Here is a 20055-nt window from a genome sequence, read left to right as displayed (position 1 = left end):
CTGGAGGAAGTAAAAGATCCCTATAGTGACCTATAGCGAAAGTTATCAAAGCAATCCCACTGCAGGGAATAATGCAAGTCGAATAATGTGAAAATAGCATAATGTCAAAATAGTAATAAAAAACACCAGTTGGTTCCCCATCTCCCAGTTAGTTAATGATGGCCTGAATTGCAAGAGTATTATTTAAGTCAGAACTTGTGTTTTCCTCTCTTCCTCCCCATTCCTCATATATGATGTCTTTTAGATGCTGTATCTAAAATTCTTCCTGTTTTAAACAAAGAACTATACATATGTTTAACCCTTTCTGCATTTCACTTCAGTGGAACTGAAAAGTAGAATACAAGGATTCAGCCCTTTAATTTTGAGAGATTGATCCATAATTTAATGACTGTAGACAATTGTACAAGCACAAGTGTATCAGTCACTAATGGACTGATATCTTTATGTGCAAATGCTTTAGAATTCCCTGATCCAACCTGGTGATCACATCACTCATTATAGTATTCCTAACTGGAGGAGTAGCCCTTTCATTCCCATAGGTCTTTGCTAAAATACACTTCAGCTTCTATTTGCACTGGCATAGTTTTTCCAAGCTTGCTGTTGAAAAGAAGAAGATATAAATCATCTTCTGTAATTTGCAGAAAACCAGAATTCAGTTTCATTGTATAACTTTTTTTTTAAATCAGTGTTATCTTTAAAATGCCAGTGATAATTTACTCAAATCTAGCACAGTACTTGAAAGCAGATTGTGTTTCCCTTTGGATTAGAAAGCAGATCAGAGCTTCCCCTAAATATTAAATATCAGTTTTTTAAGATTCAAAACGCTTTTTTTAAGTGGATGCCTATTTATGGAAAACCTAATAGAGTTTGGATGGAGAAGCCACATTACAATTGAATACATTCACAGTACACAATTATTTACTGTTAAAAGATACAATAATCTGCTTCCCCACTTCTCCAGCTCAGTCCTGGAATGTACAGTTCTTCCTTCTCTGTCCTTCTCTAGTCAAATCTTCACAATTTTTTAATCTTCCATGTTATTGAAAGCCAGTTACTGAATTACAGAAAAATCTGTCAGCAACAAATCTGAATTATAGAGGAGAGTGAGTCACACCTGTTTTTGCTGCTTGTAGATATGAAGGGTTAATGGCAAGCCATACTTAATGAGCAGATTGTGCTTGCTCTTATACATTCTGGAATTATTTGATTAACATGTGTAGCCTGAGAGAGGGCAAAATTGAGACAAAACTAATTCAAAGGACACTAACTTGCATTGCAACCCATTTCTGAGGTTCGCCTGTAACGTTCTTTGCTGTGGTCATAAAATGTATCACGTTGGGAACATAAGAAATTGTTGTAGATTTCAACCATTCATAGATTTGTTCTGAAAATTTACATGAGTTTTTGCAATATGCTGTAGTGTTTTGTGTGCATGTATGTATCTCTGTAGGTATTTTTTTTTTCTTATGGAAGATAAACAGAACTGCCCCAAGAGGGATATTTTCAGTTTTTTACATATGTTAATTCAAACTTATATTGGAGATTTTATTTACAATACTTCTAGCTTTTCAGAAAGCAGGATTCAATAATGGCTAGGCAAATACATTTTTTATTAGATTAAATCTTTATACAGCAAGTTTGTGGGGTGGGAAGGGCAGACATGTGTTTCACTGACAGCTCTCTGGTGCCACCAAGAGGCCACTGTGTTGCACTGCTGGGGATTCCCATTTCCTAGTTTGAAGATGCCAATACATTTGCTGCAGAGGGCTGTGCTTGAATTGGGAAAACGTGAAAATAATAAGGTGGAATAGAATGTACCTTCTAGGTTTTCTCAATAACATGTTTTCTTATTGACATTCCACAGAGGCAATACTTTCATTAGGCCACTCAGAACTGTGTACAATAATTTCTTTGGGCAAAATAGGTAAAAATGCTGCCTTTACCATTCTCTGTAACTTTCTCTCACTGAGCACAATCCAGAAAGTTATTTACCATGTAGTAAGATTGGCAGACATCCCAGAGATATTGCAGCTGTTGTGTGTAAAAGGAGTCATTACAGAGGAAATGTAAGGCCAGCAGGAATGTTTCATATTCCTATCACAGCCTTAAGCAGAGTTCTTTCATCAGAAAAAAGCACAATGCCTGCACAAGTAAAGTTTTTTTAATTTTTTTTTTTTAATTTTTGATTTATATGCCGCCCTTCTCCGGAGACTCAGGGCGGCTTACAATGCATTAAGCATTGTAGCAAAGTTATCTAATATTCCATTCAAATCAGTGGAAGTAAGTAAAGTTTATTTATAGCCATTGATCAGTAAAATACAGTATACTTGATAATAACAAAAAAAATAGAAAATTAAATATGAGAATAACATCTGAAATAAAAACAGAATAACAACATGATCATGTGGTGCAAAGGGATTAATTTGGGCTTTATAAAATTTTGGGAATCCTCTGGGTCAGTGTGAATTAAACTTTTTTTTTTAACTCTGTACTTTAAATCCACTGATTTTATGGGACTTTGTATTGCCATCCACTAAATAAATAAAGTCATATGCTAAAATAAATGGGACTTAATTCACTTTTGATGAGCTGCACCCACAGTCTCTCTTTCAAAGACTTCCAGCAAGTCTTCATTTTAACTTTATTCTTAATATTTCATATACTGCTTGTTCCTCTTTTCTACCTCATATGAGCAAACATGTCATTCCAGTTGTATACAGAATTTGGCTTGATCAATACTCTGTGGAATGACATCTACCTTTTTGCCATTAAGCCTGGGGTCCCACATTGTGCTAAGCCAACAATTTGTTTGGTTCGGGCTCAAGATTCAGTTTGGATTTGGCCACTGATTAAATTGGTAACCCAACAACATATGGCTTAGCATGGCTAGATCTGGGGAACAACCATCCTTCCTAGAAGGCATTGCCCAACAGCAGAGAAGTCAGGGGAAGCTGTCTCAGAACTTGAAGATGCAGATTTGGAGATTGGGTCTCCAAAATCTTTACTTATGTCTCCATGGTTTGCTGCTACCTACTCAGAAGTTTTGTGATCAGCTGGTAGCATCAGTGCATACACATTGCTTGACATCAGATTGCCTTTCCCTTCTCAGCTTTGCTAAGCAAGTTCCCTATAATCATTTGAATCATAAAAGAAACAGAAAGCTGATCTCTACCTTAATAACTTAGAACATCTGCTACTTCACGGCATCTTCTGTTGTTCAGAGTATGCTAGCAAAGATCTCTTTAATATTGATGTGAACTCAGAAGGTAACATTTAGACCTTCCTGTATTTCCATGGAGTGAGGCTTGATACATGCTTTGTTTCTAAGAACGTCTACATTTTTAGAAACTAATGTGAACAAAACCTGTCTTGAGAAGAGAACTAAATCTAAATGCAGACTGTTAGGTTATCAAAGCAAGTAAAAATTTCTCTGCAACTGCATTTATCTGCTGTAGTAGTATTTCAGTTCATCAAGGATATAAAACATTTTAGACCTCTTACGTGAGTTGAAATTTTCCAGTGTGTCATGCTGATGAGGAATTCAGGAACTCCACTACACCACTTATCTGGTGAAAACCAGAGCCGAAGAAAAGTGCTTTTTAGATTTCTGAATGTTGGCTGAACAATTCTGTATAGCTAAATTGTATGTATAACTCAATTCTATAAAACATCATCCTATGCCTTAATCTCCATAACCATAACTCTATTTTTTTGAAAATGAAATATTAAATTGATGGTATAGAACTTTAAAAAAAAAAAGGTATGAGCAGAATCATGTTGTGTTCAAAATAAACTGCAATATTGTCAATAGAGACTTTTCTTTTTAATGATATCTCAAAGATTAGCAATAATTTCATGACATAATATTGGCAAAAGAATTTCTAAGAATTCAAAGAATTTAAGGCAAAGCGTAATCTATAACCTGTCAGATGTCCAGAGTCATCTTATAGGGGAGATGGGTGGTGTAAAAAAATTAACAAATGATAAAATAAAATAAAATAAGAGAAGAACAGGTGAAACACTGTATGGGAGTAACAATAACGTCATAAACCAATCAATGATTGAAGATAATATTACCATATGCTAAGAAACTCCATACTAAACTGTATACGTTTGTGGATGTGAATGTGCTTGGATTTATATACAATTAAATCTCACTGGCAGAGTGACAGAATTTTTAGATAGTTGAATTAATTTCCTGATTCAGCAAAAGTTGCATTCTGAAAAATGGCATTAGCGTTAGCAACCCTTACAGCAGGAAACACCTTAGACCTAACAATGGAATTCTTTCTGCTTAGATAATTAGATGTGTCATGCAACAGACAACCAACTCACTCATCAGCAAAAAGTTCACGGCAATAATTTTACCTTCCTCCACTAAAACTGGGTTTGTGATTTATTTTACATCACATTACAAGATTTATCCAGCAAACCAAATTTGTATTTGTCCAATGAAAGTGCAAGGCCATTTTACTAATCTGAACAAAGGTGTCAGTTTTAACTGTAACATAATCTTTGTTCTACAAAGAGAAAATTATTCTGATGTTTAAAAAGAAAACAAGCGAGAGAAAACTCAATGTATCATCCCTTGGCAAATGTCTCAGCACAGAGCATATATATTAGCTTAAACATAATAAATCAGTATCTTGTTCATGGATGTTTGTTCAGTATTTGTCAGCAACTCTCTCTCCCTTTTCACACACACACACTTTTTTTTTTTTAAGAAATCCCTGGAAGAATGCCAAAATGATGATATAGTGGGCTATGTTGGGTGGGACACACAAATATCAGGAGATAGAGCAGAATTACAGCCTTAGCATTTTGTTTTGTTCTTTGCTTTTTCTTCCTTTGTCCTTATGTCTTTTACTTATTTTAGATATAACCCTTCAGAAAAATGAACAATTTTGCTTTTTATCCGTGATTATTTCTGCAATCTTAGGACCTGGAATAATTTTAAAAAGGATTTTCCCCCCCAACTCGATTTAGTAGGCTACTAATTTGCTGGCTTTATATCAGGCACGAAAGACCAGATCCACATCTGGAAGTTTAATTTAATTGATTTACTAAAAGCCGATGTACAGGAATCTTCTCAAGTAACAGTTAGCATTTGGTTAGGGTTAGATAAGGGTCACCAGCAATCAAGGGGAATTGGACTTTGTTTGTGACCACATAGATATTATACTTGAATCCGAGAGAAGAGCTGTCATTGGTAGTATAGTTTCTATGAGCATACACAAGAAATACACAAGTATCAATAGCAATAGCACTTAGACTTATATACCACTTTACAGTGCTTTACAGCCCTCTCTAAGTGGTGTACAGAGTCAGCATATTGCCTCCAACAATCTGGGTCCTCATTTTATCCACTGCAGAAGGATAGAAGGCTGAGTCAACTTTGAGCCTGGTGAGAGTTGAACTGCTAAATTGCAGGCAGCCGGCAGGCAGCAAAAGTAGCCTGTAGTACTGCACTCTCACCACTGCGCCACCGAGGCTCTTCATGTTTCCATTAAGTCTACATGCCTAGTTATTTTTCTGCAACTGTATTTATTATTTATATAAGAAAAATCTACTAGGTGAGTTATTTCTAAAGTAACATGCAACTTGGCAGAAAAATTACTAACAGAACTAACCAAGTCTTTGTATTAGAGGTTGTTGATATGTCTCACCTTACCTAACAGATACATTTTGGATGTCTTGGTAATTGGTATATGAATCAAAATTTTATATGAAAAAAATATATCATGAACCGTCAGGTTTTTTTTTTTTTAAGAATTACTTCAAAGGGGCTAACAAAAATGAATTAAAACTGTTACTATGTTTAAAAACAGTGATAATATTTAAAAGCAGTGGTAACCCAAGAGAATGGTCTATAGTTTTAATTTAATAGTTTATTAAATAAAACCAGAGGAGGCAGTGGAAAGGTGGATTTAAATCTAATTCTAAATTAGATAATTGGATAGTAAGGATTCTTTCCCACATGGCCAGTAGCTTAACTCAGAAGAAGGCATCACTCAAGAGATGTCCACCTACTGTATTCAAATGGGTTAAGCTGATTTGTTAAAATATTTCAAGGTTATAATGAAGCTTCCCCATCTGGTCCCTAGATTCATAAGGTTCAGCTTATGGAATTCTCCAACCACCATGGCTACTGCTAAAAATTTTGAGTGTTGAAGGCACATCTGGAGGGCACCTTGACTGAGGAAGACTGTTCTACACCAGCAGAAAATGCTGGAAGAACATAGGTTCATCTGGAGAACTCAGTTATTATTTTTTCTGCCTGGTATGCAATCTAAGTTTAATGCCATTTGGGCAATCTCCCCTAATACCACAATAAATTTTGTAATCTATCCTGAGAGTAGATTATTTTGTTATGACTGATGGCATAACTTTCACAATGGCAGGACAAACACACAGTGTGGAATGGTGCTAATCAGTGGTGGGATTCAAATTTTTTTACTACCGGTTCTGTGGGCATGGCTTGGTGGGCGTGGCATGGCATGGCTTGGTGGGTGTGGCTTGGTGGGCATGGCAGGGGAGGGTTACTGCAAAATCTCAATTCCCTCCCCACTCCAGGGGAAGGTTACTGCAAAATCCCCATTTCCTCCTGATCAGCTTGGGAGGCAGAGAACAGATGAGGGCAGGGCCAGTCAGAGGTGGTATTTACCGGTTCTCTGAACTACTCAAAATTTCCACTACTGGTTCTCCAGAATTGGTCAGAACCTGCTGAATGCCACCTCTGGTGCTAATCCAATACTACAGTTTATTGCATAGGATCCCTGGGCAAAATTAAATCACTTTTCCTTATTCAATGTTATGCAATTATAGGCAATATCAGGGTTTTAAAACAGTCTGTCTGTCTGTATGTCTGTAAGGTCTTTCTTTGGAGTGGAGGGGTTCATATTTGTCTCCCATTGGGAGGGAAGTCTATTGGGGCTTGGGGCCGTTGATCTCGCCACTGCGATCTTGCGAGATCCAGCCATGAGCGGTGTGTATGGGGTTTTTTTTAAACGTTTTTTATTGTATATTGTTCATACTGTTCTTATTGTAAGCTGCCCAGGGTCCTCGGAGAGTTGGGCGGCATAGAAATATGAAAAATAAATAAATAAATAAATAAATAAATAAATAAATATTGTCAAAGATGCTATGAGACCAAGAATGTAGCGACACAGACAAATTATGTATGGTGAAGATTTTAAATAGATTTCTCCAGTAAGAGAAAAGTGCTCGCTATTATTATTTTTTTAAAAAAATTCTCTTATCTAAAGGAATGTATAGAGTTGACCCCAAAGAATCTTCAAAAGGAACAGAGTTAACTCAAAGAATATTGAGAAGATGAGAAACAGTCACCAGTATTCTACAAAGACCTGCATAAATACTAATAGAATAATTCATTCCGTTGTAGAATAGGAAATCTCCTAGCCTTCCAATGACTTTTAATTTAAATTGACATGCACTGTAGAATAAGTTAAATAATGTAATTTTTTTCCATGTGGTGTATTTTCCCCATTCCTTGAATAAAAAGCATCTTCTATATGCTGTATTGTATTTTTGCATACATCTTTATATTCTTTAAGCACCTTACATTTACTGTTTTTAGAATAGAATAGAATAGAATAGAATAGAATAGAATAGAATAGAATAGAATAGAATAGAATAGAATAGAATAGAATAGAATAGAATAGAATAGAATAGAATAGAATAGAATAGAATAGAATTCTTCATTGGCCAAGTGTGATTGAACACTCAAGGAATTTGTCTTGGTGCATACACTCTCGGTGTACATAAAAGAAAAGATACATTCATCAAGAATCATAAGGTACCATAAGGTTTCCCTAGTCATAGGGAAAGTCAATATAAATCTTAAGGATACCAGCAACAAGGTTACAGTCATACAGTCATAAGTGGGAGGAGATGGGTGATAGGAACGATGAGAAGATTAATAGTAATGCAGACTTAGTAAATAGTTTGACAGTGTTGAAGGAATTATTTGTTTAGCAGAGTGATGGCGTTCGGGAAAAAAATGTTCTTGTGTCTAGTTGTTCTGATGTGCAGTACTCTATAGCGTCGTTTTGAGTGTAGGAGTTGAAACAGTTAATATCCAGGATACGAGGGGTCTGTAAATATTTTCACAGCTCTCTTTTTGACTCGTGCAATATACAGGTCCACAATGGAAGGCAGGTTGGTAGTAATTGTTTTTTCTGCAGTTCTAATTATCCTCTGAAGTCTGTGTCTGTCTTGTTGGGTTGCAGAACCAAACCTGACAGTTATAGAGGTGCAGATGACAGACTGTTTTTATTACATCTGAAGGGAGAGCCAGCATGGTGTATTGGTTAAGGGATCAGGCTAGGAACCAGGAGACCGTGAGTTCTAGTCCAGCCTTATGCATGAAAGCCAACTGGGGGATGTTGGTCCAGTTACTCTCTCTCAGCCCTAGGAAGGAGACAATGATAAACCACTTCTGAAAAACCTTGCCAGGAAAGTTGCAAAGATTTGTCCAGAGTGTGTCTGAAAATCGGACGTGATAAAATATAAGAAAACAACAGTAATTTCCTCTTCTTCCTTTTTCTTAATCTTTTAAATTGCAATAAAGGTTTAATGAAAAGTAGTTACAAAGTTTCAACAAACTTCAACTTTTCTTCTATGAAATGGAACCATCTGTTCTTTTCCCACAAAGTTTCTGTGAGCCCAGAGTGGAACAAAGTAGCAACTTTTGCTTTAAAAATATAGCATTGAAACAATAATGGTATAATAAAGAAGAAAAAAAGGAAAAGAAACACTGAAGTTTCTGAGTACTGTACTGTAGTGTGTGTTACGGTATCTTCTCGTGTTTTGTGAGGGCTAATATCTAAATTGGCTCTGAGTGACAAATCTCTTTTTCTGCCATGAACACAATTAAATGGAAATTACTTGAGGCTCATTAGTTTGCTTTCAGTGAAATGGCTGCTTTTATCTACACATTTTCAACTCAGTTCAAAAGAAGGACTTGGGGCAGTTATCTTGCTTGTGAAGGTTTTCCACTCTGGTTGAAGAATCATATTTCAAATTTCTACATTTTTGCTGCTAAATTGTGGCAGTGCAGTATAGATGGCTCTGGGATTACAAACAGGAAGGCTGGGGACCACATGTAATCTTTGGCCCAGAAGTTATTCTTTATTCTGTTAACGGAGTGACATAAAGAAGGGGCATGTTTAATACTGGATAAACTTTATCAGCCAATTAAACTGTGTAGTTTTGCATGCCCAAGAAATGTCCCACATATCTCAGTGGTTGGAATGCATCAATGGGCTGTTGAAGAATCGGTATTCCTTAATTTAGGAGGAAAAGAAAATCTAAGGGTAGAGATGGATAAAGCTGCTTCTTTCCTTTTGGCAAGTTTCAAGCTTTGAAACTCCCAAGAGTTTTGGGAAGCTGAAGTTTGTTTTGTCTTACTCCAACACCAGTTTATAATTTGGGTGCATCTGGGTAGATGTATGCAGTTTTCACTCAGGAAACTGTAGCACATTATTTGGAGTTGCATCAAACCTGAAGATTACAGTTAATGTGGGTTGTATATTAAACTGTAAATCAATCTCTCTCTCTCTCTCTCTCTCTCTCTCCCTCCCTCCTTCCCTCTCTCCCTCCGACACACACACATTGTTGATGCCTGGTGACTGCTTCAATCTATCTCTGCATTTTTTCTTGACAAGATTTCAAAAGTGGTTGGACTTTACTTCCTTCTTCCTAGGGCTGAGAGAGCGCAACTGGCCAAAATCACCCAGCTGACTTCATGCCTAAGATGGGACACCCAGTTTCTACTCTGGTGCTTTAACCACTAAACCAAACTAGCTCAACCTTCCCCTAAAGACACAAAACAGGTTTTCCATATTAAAATGTGCATTAAATAAATATTTCTTCTGTATTATTATAAAAGAAGCCCTGGGAACCAAAAATTGTTTATCAGCTCTTTTCTGCAGTCTCTTGAAAACTGGTTTATATTTGGAAAGAGAAACAGCCATGTGAATGTAAAGGCAGTTCAGCCTATATATTGGATGCTTGCTCCAATATTTCTGGAATATCTATATCTATATTTATATATACCATGTTTCTCCCAAAATAAGACTCTGTCTTATATTTCTTTGAACCCTGAAATAAGTGCTTGGCCTTATTGCCATGCACTCAAAAGCCCAATAGGGCTTATTATCAGGGGATGATTTTGGGGAAAACAGGGTAATACATATACATGTTCCAGAAATATTGGAGCAAGCATCCATGTTTTTGTCTCTTCATCATGCACAAATGATAAAAATAAAGAGAAGAGGCCAGTTTCTGACATGAATTGCTGAAATGTGCCAAGATATATTGAACCTTAACAATCTCTATGGCCGTGATGGCGAGCTTATGGCACACGCAGGGGGTGGGGCACATGCACAGGACCTGTGCATGCATTGCATTTTGGGGGTTCAGGCACATGTGCACGCATTTGTGCATGCGCATGTGTGTTTTGGCCACTCGGTCCAGAAAAGATTAGCCATCACTGCTCTATGGCTACAGAAACCTAATTTTGAAACCTATTCTTATTACATCCTTGTTGCTTGTACCCTTACAATTTATATTGATATTGTTTCCTGATTGCTTATTTGTACCCTGTGATTATCATTAAGTGTTGTACCTTATGATTCTTGATGAATGTATCTTTTATGTACACTGAGAGCATATGCACCAAGACAAATTCCTTGTGTGTCCAATCACACTTGGCCAATAAAAAAAATCTATTCTATTCTATTCAATGGACTTTGCATACGGTGAACCAAGTTTCTGTTGTGACTGGTGTAATTTGTGAACAATATGTCAATATAATTTATTAATTATAATAAATTTATTAATAAGTGATAGAGACAATATAAATACTTGTATTGCTATACTCTTCAATTGAAAGGATATTTCTGGGTGGACGATCCTTCCTTATAGTTAGACCATAAAAATGAAGCTTTAAAGGAAAATATTTGTAATTCAGGGTTGAAATGTAGGGTCTTTGGTGTTCTCTGAGCTTGGTTGTTTTCTTGCAGATGTTTCATTACCCAAATTAGGTAATTCTAGCACTGATGATGTTAACTAGTTTGGGTAATGAAATGTCTGCAAGAAAACAACCCAGCTCCCTCAGCACAAAAGGTCCCTCAACTAAAGCTTTGCTGTATTTTCAATATCATGTGATCACATTGCTGGACTGCAGTTAAGATTAGCTTCCTTCTTTGACCTTACTTGCAAAAGAGGAAATACTTTTCTTTCCTTGAAGAAATCTCATCAAAAAAAGTCTGGGAGATTAGGAATTGTGCATATGTTTCGTTCTGTGTTAAATTCACTTTGCTGTAAACAAAGGAATATGGTTTCTTTCTTATCTTAACACATTCTTTAGAGTAGAGTTTAAAGAGTTATATAAGAGATTTTCAATTGACAGGTTTGTTTGAAAAGCTACCATAACTGCAATCAGTCTGAAATGATTACAGAAATGTTCTTATCAAAGAAAATGAAAAAAAAAAAAGGGAAAAAAACTATTCTTTGAAAAACAAAATCTTTGGAAAGATTCCAAAATATTTCACTCCTTTTCAACCTCTTTTTTTTTTTTTTGCCTTTTGCAAGTATAACCAAATTCTTTAACATCGTGGAGATCAAAAGCAATTCCCATACAATTGTTGCATTTAAATTAAGCATTTTAAAATGCACAGGAGATAGCTGCTTTTATTGAACAGCCAAAATTAATTAGGTGCACAATTCAGCAGGGGTTTTTTTTCTGTCCGCACAACCTGTGCAAATTCTCTAGGTTTTTAATCATAAAATTATGCAATTATTTTATTAATCATGTATTTGGTTGTGCATACACACACATGCATGTGCGCATGTTTATACACATACACAGTACACATTTATACATAGAGAAATCTATAACTTGCGCCTTCAAATAAACTATCAGACTGGCTTGCAATAAAAATGAATACATTATAAAACAATCCCATATAAATAGACTAAAATAGTCTATAAATCAATACTATAAATAAACCAGAGCAACATTTAAAATCCAAACGTAGGGTTGTGTTCTTGTTATTTTATCTGAAGGAAGAAACACATTTGAATAGGCACCCTTAAGGTTGAAGCTTAAATATAGTAAACTTAAAGCATTAATTTTGTTTGTCCATACAATTTCTGAAATTGGATTAACCCATTTTGCAAAAGGGGGATAAACTGGTTTGGGCCAGATTGAGACATGGTTGATATAATACTTTTTCTGATTTGTTGACCAGCATATTGTAACATCAAATCATAATGCTGAATAGCACAGATATAGTCTGATTCAACAGAATTCCACTTAACAGAGCCATTTTTGTGACTCTGGTTAAAAGCTTTATACATCTTATTTAGAACTGCCTCATTTAACCACCATGTGCAGTTATGACAGTAATAAAAAAGTAATTTTGCAACCAGCCCTCACATTTTGCAGGTTTGTAAAGCAAAAGAAACCTGAAATAATATTGTAAAATCGTGATGTTTCTCTTAGCAATTGCTTTGATCGAGTTGCTACTCTTAATTGTAGTCACTAAATGAGTATTACTTGCACAGCTTTTCTTGACAGAAATTTCTGAAATAGAACTTGGATGTGACAATAGATGGTCCTTGGGTTATGACTACTCGTTCAGTGACTATACAAACTACGATGGTATTATACGAGTAGTAGTTATGACCAGCCCATGAAGTTCCAGCGAGTAGTGATCACATGATCACAATTTTTAACATATCCTGCCAGTTTCCCACAAAGTAAATGGGGAAATCAGCAGGAAGTTGGAAGTTGTAGTCACATGGGGTCCTTGCTTAAGAATGGCAACAGGGATTGCTGGAACTGGCACAATTTTTTTTTTTTTTAAATTTGATTTATATGCCGCCCTTCTCCGGAGACTCAGGGCGGCTTACAATGCGTTAAGCAATAGCCTTCATACTTTTGTATATTTATACAAAGTCAGCTTATTGCCCCCACAAACTGGGTCCTCATTTAACCTACCTTAGAAAGGATGGAAGGCTGAGTCAACCTTGAGCCTGGTAAGATTCGAACCTGCAGTAATTGCAGGCAGCTGTGTTAATAACAGGGTGCTTCATGTCACATTGTACTTTACAACCCTGTAGTTAAAGTGTTGGTGATTCTGGTCCCTTTTAATTGGGTTACTGATTTTAATTTGGTATTGTATTGTGATTTGTATTGAAGCTGTCATTTTGTAAACCGCCTTGAGTCCCTAGGGAGAAAGGCGGCATATAAATCGCAATAAATAAATAAATAAATAAATAAATAAATAAATAAATAAATAAATAAATACTGTTGTTGTAAATCGAGAACCATCTCTACTTATATCAGAAACAGTCTAAGACTGTGTAATATTGCATGCATTGTGCATTAAGTAAATGGTACTGCAATGCAATCCTACTTGATTGCATTTCTCATATAATTTGAAATTGGTTTAATTAATTAATTAATTAATTAATTTTTTAAAGGCTGATTTTTCTTACCTATTTTTTATAAATAGCATCTCAGACTTCTTTGAGGCAGCTAAGAAAAATCAGTGTGATAAATCAAGACTGAGATGGGTGATTTTAGAAGATTCTTTACAACCCCAAGTCAATACAGAGGATAATACTTTAGTGTCTGCATTAATTAACAAAAGGGTCAATAACATGCACAAGGTTTAAGATCTTTTTCTAGTCATAAATAGCACTTAGACTTATATATTGCTCCATAGTCCTGAACAATCTGGCTCCTCATTTTAACCACCTCGGAAGGAATGGAAGGCTGAGTCAACCCTGAGCCAGTTAGAATCAAACTCCTGGCAGTCAGCAGAATTAGCCTGCAATACTGCATTCTAACCACTGCACCACCATGGCTCTTGTATCAATTGAAAAATCAATGTTATATCACCCTTGTAAAAAGTTATAGGCAATTTACCAGATTTAAGTGAATCATGATTCATTATAAATCTTTAACAGTATTGAAACTAATGAATCTTAAGGAATTAATATCACTTTTGTGACTTACAACAATTAATGAACTTAAAGAACTTAAAGACATAAGAATTTGGCTCAATGGCTGCCCCTACAGAGAAGAATGTTCCCCCCTGCACCCAACCCTTATCCTGAGCCCCATTTTCCTTTCCTAAAGAATCAAGTAAGCATAAATATCCAGCAGCCTGGAACAGAAAGAAGACCATTCCCAAGGCTGGGCAAAATCACCTCCAATTTTGTATTTATGAAAAAGGCTGGCAACATTACAAAATGCTAAGTAGCTATTGGAAATAAAACTGTCCAAACCTAATCAGGAGACATATTCTTTGCCAGCTGCATGAAGACAAGGAAATTTCATCCATTGGGGTGGGAGGAGGTCCCAAGGGATGGGAATAGCTTTCAGTGGAAAATTAATGACATTATGAAGGATTTTATAGACAGATTCTGTGCTATTTATTTAACATAAATAGGCAATCAGTAACTCAGCCTGGAATATGGATTCAAGTAATGTTTGGTCTGGATATATCTGGGAATATCGTTTGTTTGCAAGGATGGTCGAGCAGGTGAAGAAGTTATCCAGAGTTATCAGCACAGTGCCCCCCACCCCCAACTCTTCCAACCGGTGCAGCATACCATGGTTGATGGTATCAAAAGCCGCTGAGAGATCTAATAGGACCAGGACAGAGGAACAACTCCTGTCCTGAGCCCTCCAGAGATCATCAACCAACGCGACCAATGCCGTTTTGTGCTGTACCCAGGCCTGAAGCCCGACTGGAATGGATCCAGGTAAACCGTTTCATCCAGGTACTGGGGAAGCTGTCGCGCCACCACACTCTCAACAACCTTCGCCACAAAGCGAAGGTTGGAGACTGGACGATAGTTTGCTAACACTGCCGGGTCCAGGGAAGGCTTCTTGAGGAAAGGCCTCACCACTGCCTCTTTCGAGGCGGCGGGAAAGTCACCCTCACTCAATGAAGCATTTATAATCCCCTGGAGCCAGCCTCATGTCACCTCCCGAGAAGCCAGCACCAACCAGAAGGGACACGGGTCCAATAAACATGTGGCTGCGCTCAGTCTACCCAGAATCCTGTCCACGTCTTCAGGAGTCACAGGATCAAACTCTTCCCAGATAACATTCTCAAGACCTGCCTCCATCATCCCTCCTGAATCTACCCAGTCAGAGTCCAAGTCTTCCTGAATCTGAGCGATTTTGTCATACAGATACTGCACAAAGTCCTCGGCCCTACCCTCCAAGGGGTCCTTCCGTGCTCCCTGGTGGAGCAGGGAGTGGGTCACCCTAAACAGGGTTTCCTATTTAACCTATCATGCTTGGATTGCAGTCTTTGGTGAATGCCATGGCCTAAAGCAAGTACAGGTACTCCTCAATTTACAACAGTTTATTTAGTGACCGTTCAAAGTTACAACAACAAATGGCTGAAAAAAGTGATTTAGGACCATTTTTCAGTTATGGCCTTTGCAGCATCTCCATGGTCATGTGATCAAAATTCAGATGCTTGGCAACTGGTTCACTTTTATGATGGTTGCAGTCCCTCTTGTGATCACCTTTTGGGACAAGCAATGTCAATGGGGAAGCCAGATTCACTTAACAACCATCTTACTAACTTAACAACTGCAATGATTCACTTAACAACTGAGGCAAGAAAGGTCACTGAATAAATGTCTCACTTAAAGCAGAAATTTTGGGTTCAATTGTGGTCATAAGTTGAGGACTACCAGTATGATATTGATACATTGTTTGAGTAGCAACAAAATAATAAAAACAAGAGTTTTATTCCTCCACAGATAATAATAAATGAAATCTCAGAATGCAGTTGCAAATACAACAGTCAGTTTCATTGAATTCTTTCATTAATTCAGTAAGTTTCACTGATTCTTCTTCCAACTGGTCTGAAGCCTTCAGATAGCTAGTTTTTATGCCCCTGTTGCTGTTTTATTTCTCTTTTCCCACCAACCAACTCTGGAAAAATACAATGGCATGTCTCATTGAGAATTAATTGTTCCTTGGCTCTCTGCACAGCCACTCTTTTATATACATTAAAAGGACAATCCCTGCTTGTTTGCTGTTATCTAGTGTATTTGCTCGATCAAATTTAAGGTTGTCCAATTGCATTCAAGAATATATGCACAATACTATACAGCTGGCATGATATGCCTAAAGCACAGCCTTTCTTTCATTCACTATAAGCCTCAGACAACCGCATTTTGGCTTGTATGTTGTATAGACAAAGCTCGATTAATGTTTGGTGTGTTAAACTCAGAGAAAATAGTTTAACTATGTTAACTATAAGAGACAATTGTGGATACAGAGGAGTCATGAAGACTGTACTTTACACAGAATATAAAAGAAAATGTTCCTTGTATACCACCAATAATCATATTCTGTAAATGTTACGCAACACTGAAACTTCCCCATTCACTTTCCCTTAATTTTTTTTCCCTCTTCCTAGTTTCTAGGCTTTTTACAAAGTACCTACTGGTACCTATTAAGCTTTTCAAAAAGAAGAACTTTAAAAACAATTATAATTTATTCTACAATTGTATACATTTTCCTTGTATAAATATCATTATCTACATTTACCTTGTATAAATAAAGGAACAAAAGATGAGTCCACCGGATCCACAAATTATACTGCATCATACATTAAAGCTCCTGTTTCTGCTATCATAACTTCTGTGACACTAAATGTTATATTTTTTGAATTAAACCCATTGGTTGATCTCTGCAAATTAGAGGAGACTGAATTTGAACAAGGTACTAAATTCTAAGGTTAGACAAGGTTTTCCCCATGTGGCCTCTCTGAGACCTCAGATCTTGGCAGTCGCTGGTTTTTCTGAGAAGTCGTAGGAAATGATAGTCAAAAGATACCTAGAGCAATGGTAGCAAAAAACTAAGTCAAAATACAATCAAAACAAAATTGTATAATCATATTTGACAGCATTCCTTAGTGATAATGATATGAAACATCTATTTCTCTACACTTACTGAAACTTGAGCCTCTCAGAATCAAGGTAGACATTTTCCTCCTCACACACTGACTCCTTTCATGGCTAAAATGGTGATTACCTCATGGGGATTGATAGATATATAGCTATCTCTATACTTATAACAGAATAACAGAGTTGGAAGGGACCTTGGAGGTCTTCTAGACCAGCTCCCTGCTCAGGCAGGAAACTCAATACAATTCCAGACAAATAGTTGTCTGATCTGTTCTTAAAAACTTCCAGTGTTGAAACATTCACAACTTCTAGAGGCAAGTTGTTCCATTGATTAATTGTTCTGTCAGGAAATTTCTCCTTAGTTCTACAGTAGGTTACTTCTCTCCTTGATTAGTTTCCATCCATTGCTTCTTGTCCTGCCTTCAGGTGCTTTGGAGAATAGCTTGACTCCCTCTTCTTTGTGGCAGTCCCTGAGATTTTGGAACACTGTTATCATGTCTCCGCTAATCCTTCTTTTCATTAAACAAGACAGACCCAGTTCCTGCAACCATTCTTTGAGCCTTCCCTAATTATCTTTGTTGCTCTTCTCTGCACACTAATTTCTAGAGTCTCAACATCTTTTTTTACATTGTAGCAACCAAAATTAGATGCAGTATTCTAAGTGGGAGTGTTACCAAGGCATTATAAAGAGGTACTTATACTTCATGCGATCTTGATTCAATCCCGTGTTAATGTAGCCTAGCATTGAATTGGCCTTTTTGGAAGCTGCAACACATTGCTGGCTCATTTTTAAGTGATTGTCCACTAAGACCACTCCAAGATCCTTCTCACAGTTACTGCTATTGAGCCAAGTACCACCTATACTATACCTGTGTATTTGTTTTTTCTTGCCTAAATGTAGAACGTTACATAACTTCTCTATATCCATATTCTCCTGGGTAAAGAAATGGAAGAACTGTCTGAAGAATACTGTGATATTTTTGTAAGGTTTTTTGCAGATAAAATTGCTCGTGTTTGCTTGGAGTCTGATCCTACTTGGTCAGAGGCGGCAAGATAAATGAACATTTGCCTGCAGCCTAGTTCATTTGTGTGCTAGTCCTGGCAATATAATCAGGAGGAAAATATTGGCATTGAACATCAATGAAAGCTATTCGGCAACACTCATTTCTGTCTGCCCATTGCCAACTCAGATGTCCTGTTCTTGGCATCCACCTGATATATTCTGAGCGTTAATGTATTATTTATAACCCAGAATATCAAGTACTGTAGCCAAAAACTCCTGAAGATGGTGAACAGCCAAATGTTAATGTTGGCCACTGTATATTTTTGTACCATCTGTGCTGGAGTATGTGCCAATGAGGTTGGGCAGACTGATGCAAAGAATTTCCTATAAACAGAAATTTAAATATTACGAAATATTAGGGGAATATTTAACAACATCAACGACTACACTAGTCTTTGGATCTGTTTAAATATAAAACTCTTGCCATGCAAGTTATAGGAAATGCTTCAATATTCATTATATTTTAAAAACAAATCTCTAAAAATATTTGATGTCTATGAAATCCTGTACAAATTGTGTATTAATATGATTAACCACAAATACTTGTCTTCATGAAGAAGCTGTCATGAAAAGATTGAAGTTGGCCAAAGAAAGATAGATAATCCCTATTTTTTAAAATTCTAAATGCTGATGCAATTGGCATCTGCATTGATTTATATGTTGCTAGAATAGTTTGGTGAAATTTTGAAGGCTGGTTGCTAGAAAATGATTGGTTACAAAGTTTAATAGTAAATTATGAATACATTTAAATCATCATTTGCTATATGTTAATTGCTTGTTAAAAGGCAAGGAATATATTTCTGACCCAGTGCCATCCAAACTTGTTGGAAACTAGATTTTGAGAATTGCCAAGCTATTATGATAGATTGGCTTTAGAAATAAATGACCACAATAAACAGAAGTTTAAGCTATTGGAAGTGCTTTAAGAAACTATCAGGGCAATGAAAACTGTGTTTTTGAGACAAATTATATTATTCCTGTGCCTCACTGAGACTCATAACAGTGCCTCTACAACAGTGGCACTCTTCAAAATGATCTCCAAAATTGCTTTGGAGGACACATGAGTTCAATAAACACTTCTCTGCATCATCTATCAATTTCTTTTACATCGGTAACAAAATGAAGACTTGATTTAATGATTTAATCCATGTAGTGGATTTCAGATGTAAGAAACTAAAGTTCCACCTGGATTTCCCCAAACAAGTACATGTTTGTTGCATCGGAAATAGACTGAATGAGGCAATTACATTTATCTTAATTTTAAATTAATTTGATGACATTTGTGACATCAAAATGTATATTGCAAAGATGATATTGCTGGGGTCATGAAGCAAATGTCCTATAACAGGGGTGTCAGACTCGCGTCATCACGTGATGTATTGGGACTTTCCCCCCTTCGCTAAACCAGGTGGGGGCAGGGCCAGCATGTGACGCATCTGGCCTGTGGGCTGCGGGTTTGACACCCCTGTCCTGTAATGTGTGAATGATACATTTTTGAATGTGACAGACATTCAGAAATAACAATCTATTCTCCTAGTGATGTGTTAAAAGTGAGGATTCATTATACTCTCTCTTCTCCTTACTGAAATAATTTTTAAATAAACAAATAAATAACTTTACAGTTAAACAAATTGTTAAAGTAACTGTTTGGCTCATGTTTTGCTGGACTTGGAAGAGGAAGAAACAGAACAATGGATTTCATTGATTTTATCAACTTGTTTGTTTTTTAAATAAAGATATAATTACAAAAAGGGGATAAAATCCCTTTTGTAATTATTGTTTTTGTGCAGAAATAAAAGAATGCCATTTATTTCAATTATGCCTCAAACAATCCTATTAATAAAGATGCTACTTCTGGTTTGTAAAAGAACCATGGCATAGGTCATATTTAGATGTTACATCTGGAATGCTCACCTGATTTGCCACTCCCATCTTCCCCAAAAGTAGGCTGTGATTGTCAGCAGAAAGAAAGATACTGCTCTCCAGCTGTATGGTGTAAGCTTTCACATAAGTAAAGA

At 36.5% G+C, this 20055-nt stretch overlaps 1 long non-coding RNA gene across 1 annotated transcript; it reads right to left on the bottom strand.

Moving 5' to 3' along the window:
- Positions 1-15981: 15981 nt before the first annotated feature.
- On the bottom strand, positions 15982-20009 carry LOC139323767 (uncharacterized). The gene is made up of 3 exons (XR_011601013.1): positions 19952-20009; positions 16616-16903; positions 15982-15994 (listed from the first exon to the last, which is right to left on the bottom strand). It is a non-coding gene; the product is annotated as an uncharacterized lncRNA (long non-coding RNA).
- Between the last annotated feature and the right edge of the window lie 46 nt (positions 20010-20055).

Source organism: Pituophis catenifer, unplaced genomic scaffold (assembly GCF_029215685.1).
Source record: "Pituophis catenifer annectens isolate HBS135680 unplaced genomic scaffold, rPitCat1.0.hap2 SCAF_1, whole genome shotgun sequence".
NCBI classification, from domain to species: Eukaryota; Metazoa; Chordata; class Lepidosauria; order Squamata; family Colubridae; genus Pituophis; species Pituophis catenifer.
This window is presented reverse-complemented; position numbering and strand designations above follow the sequence as displayed.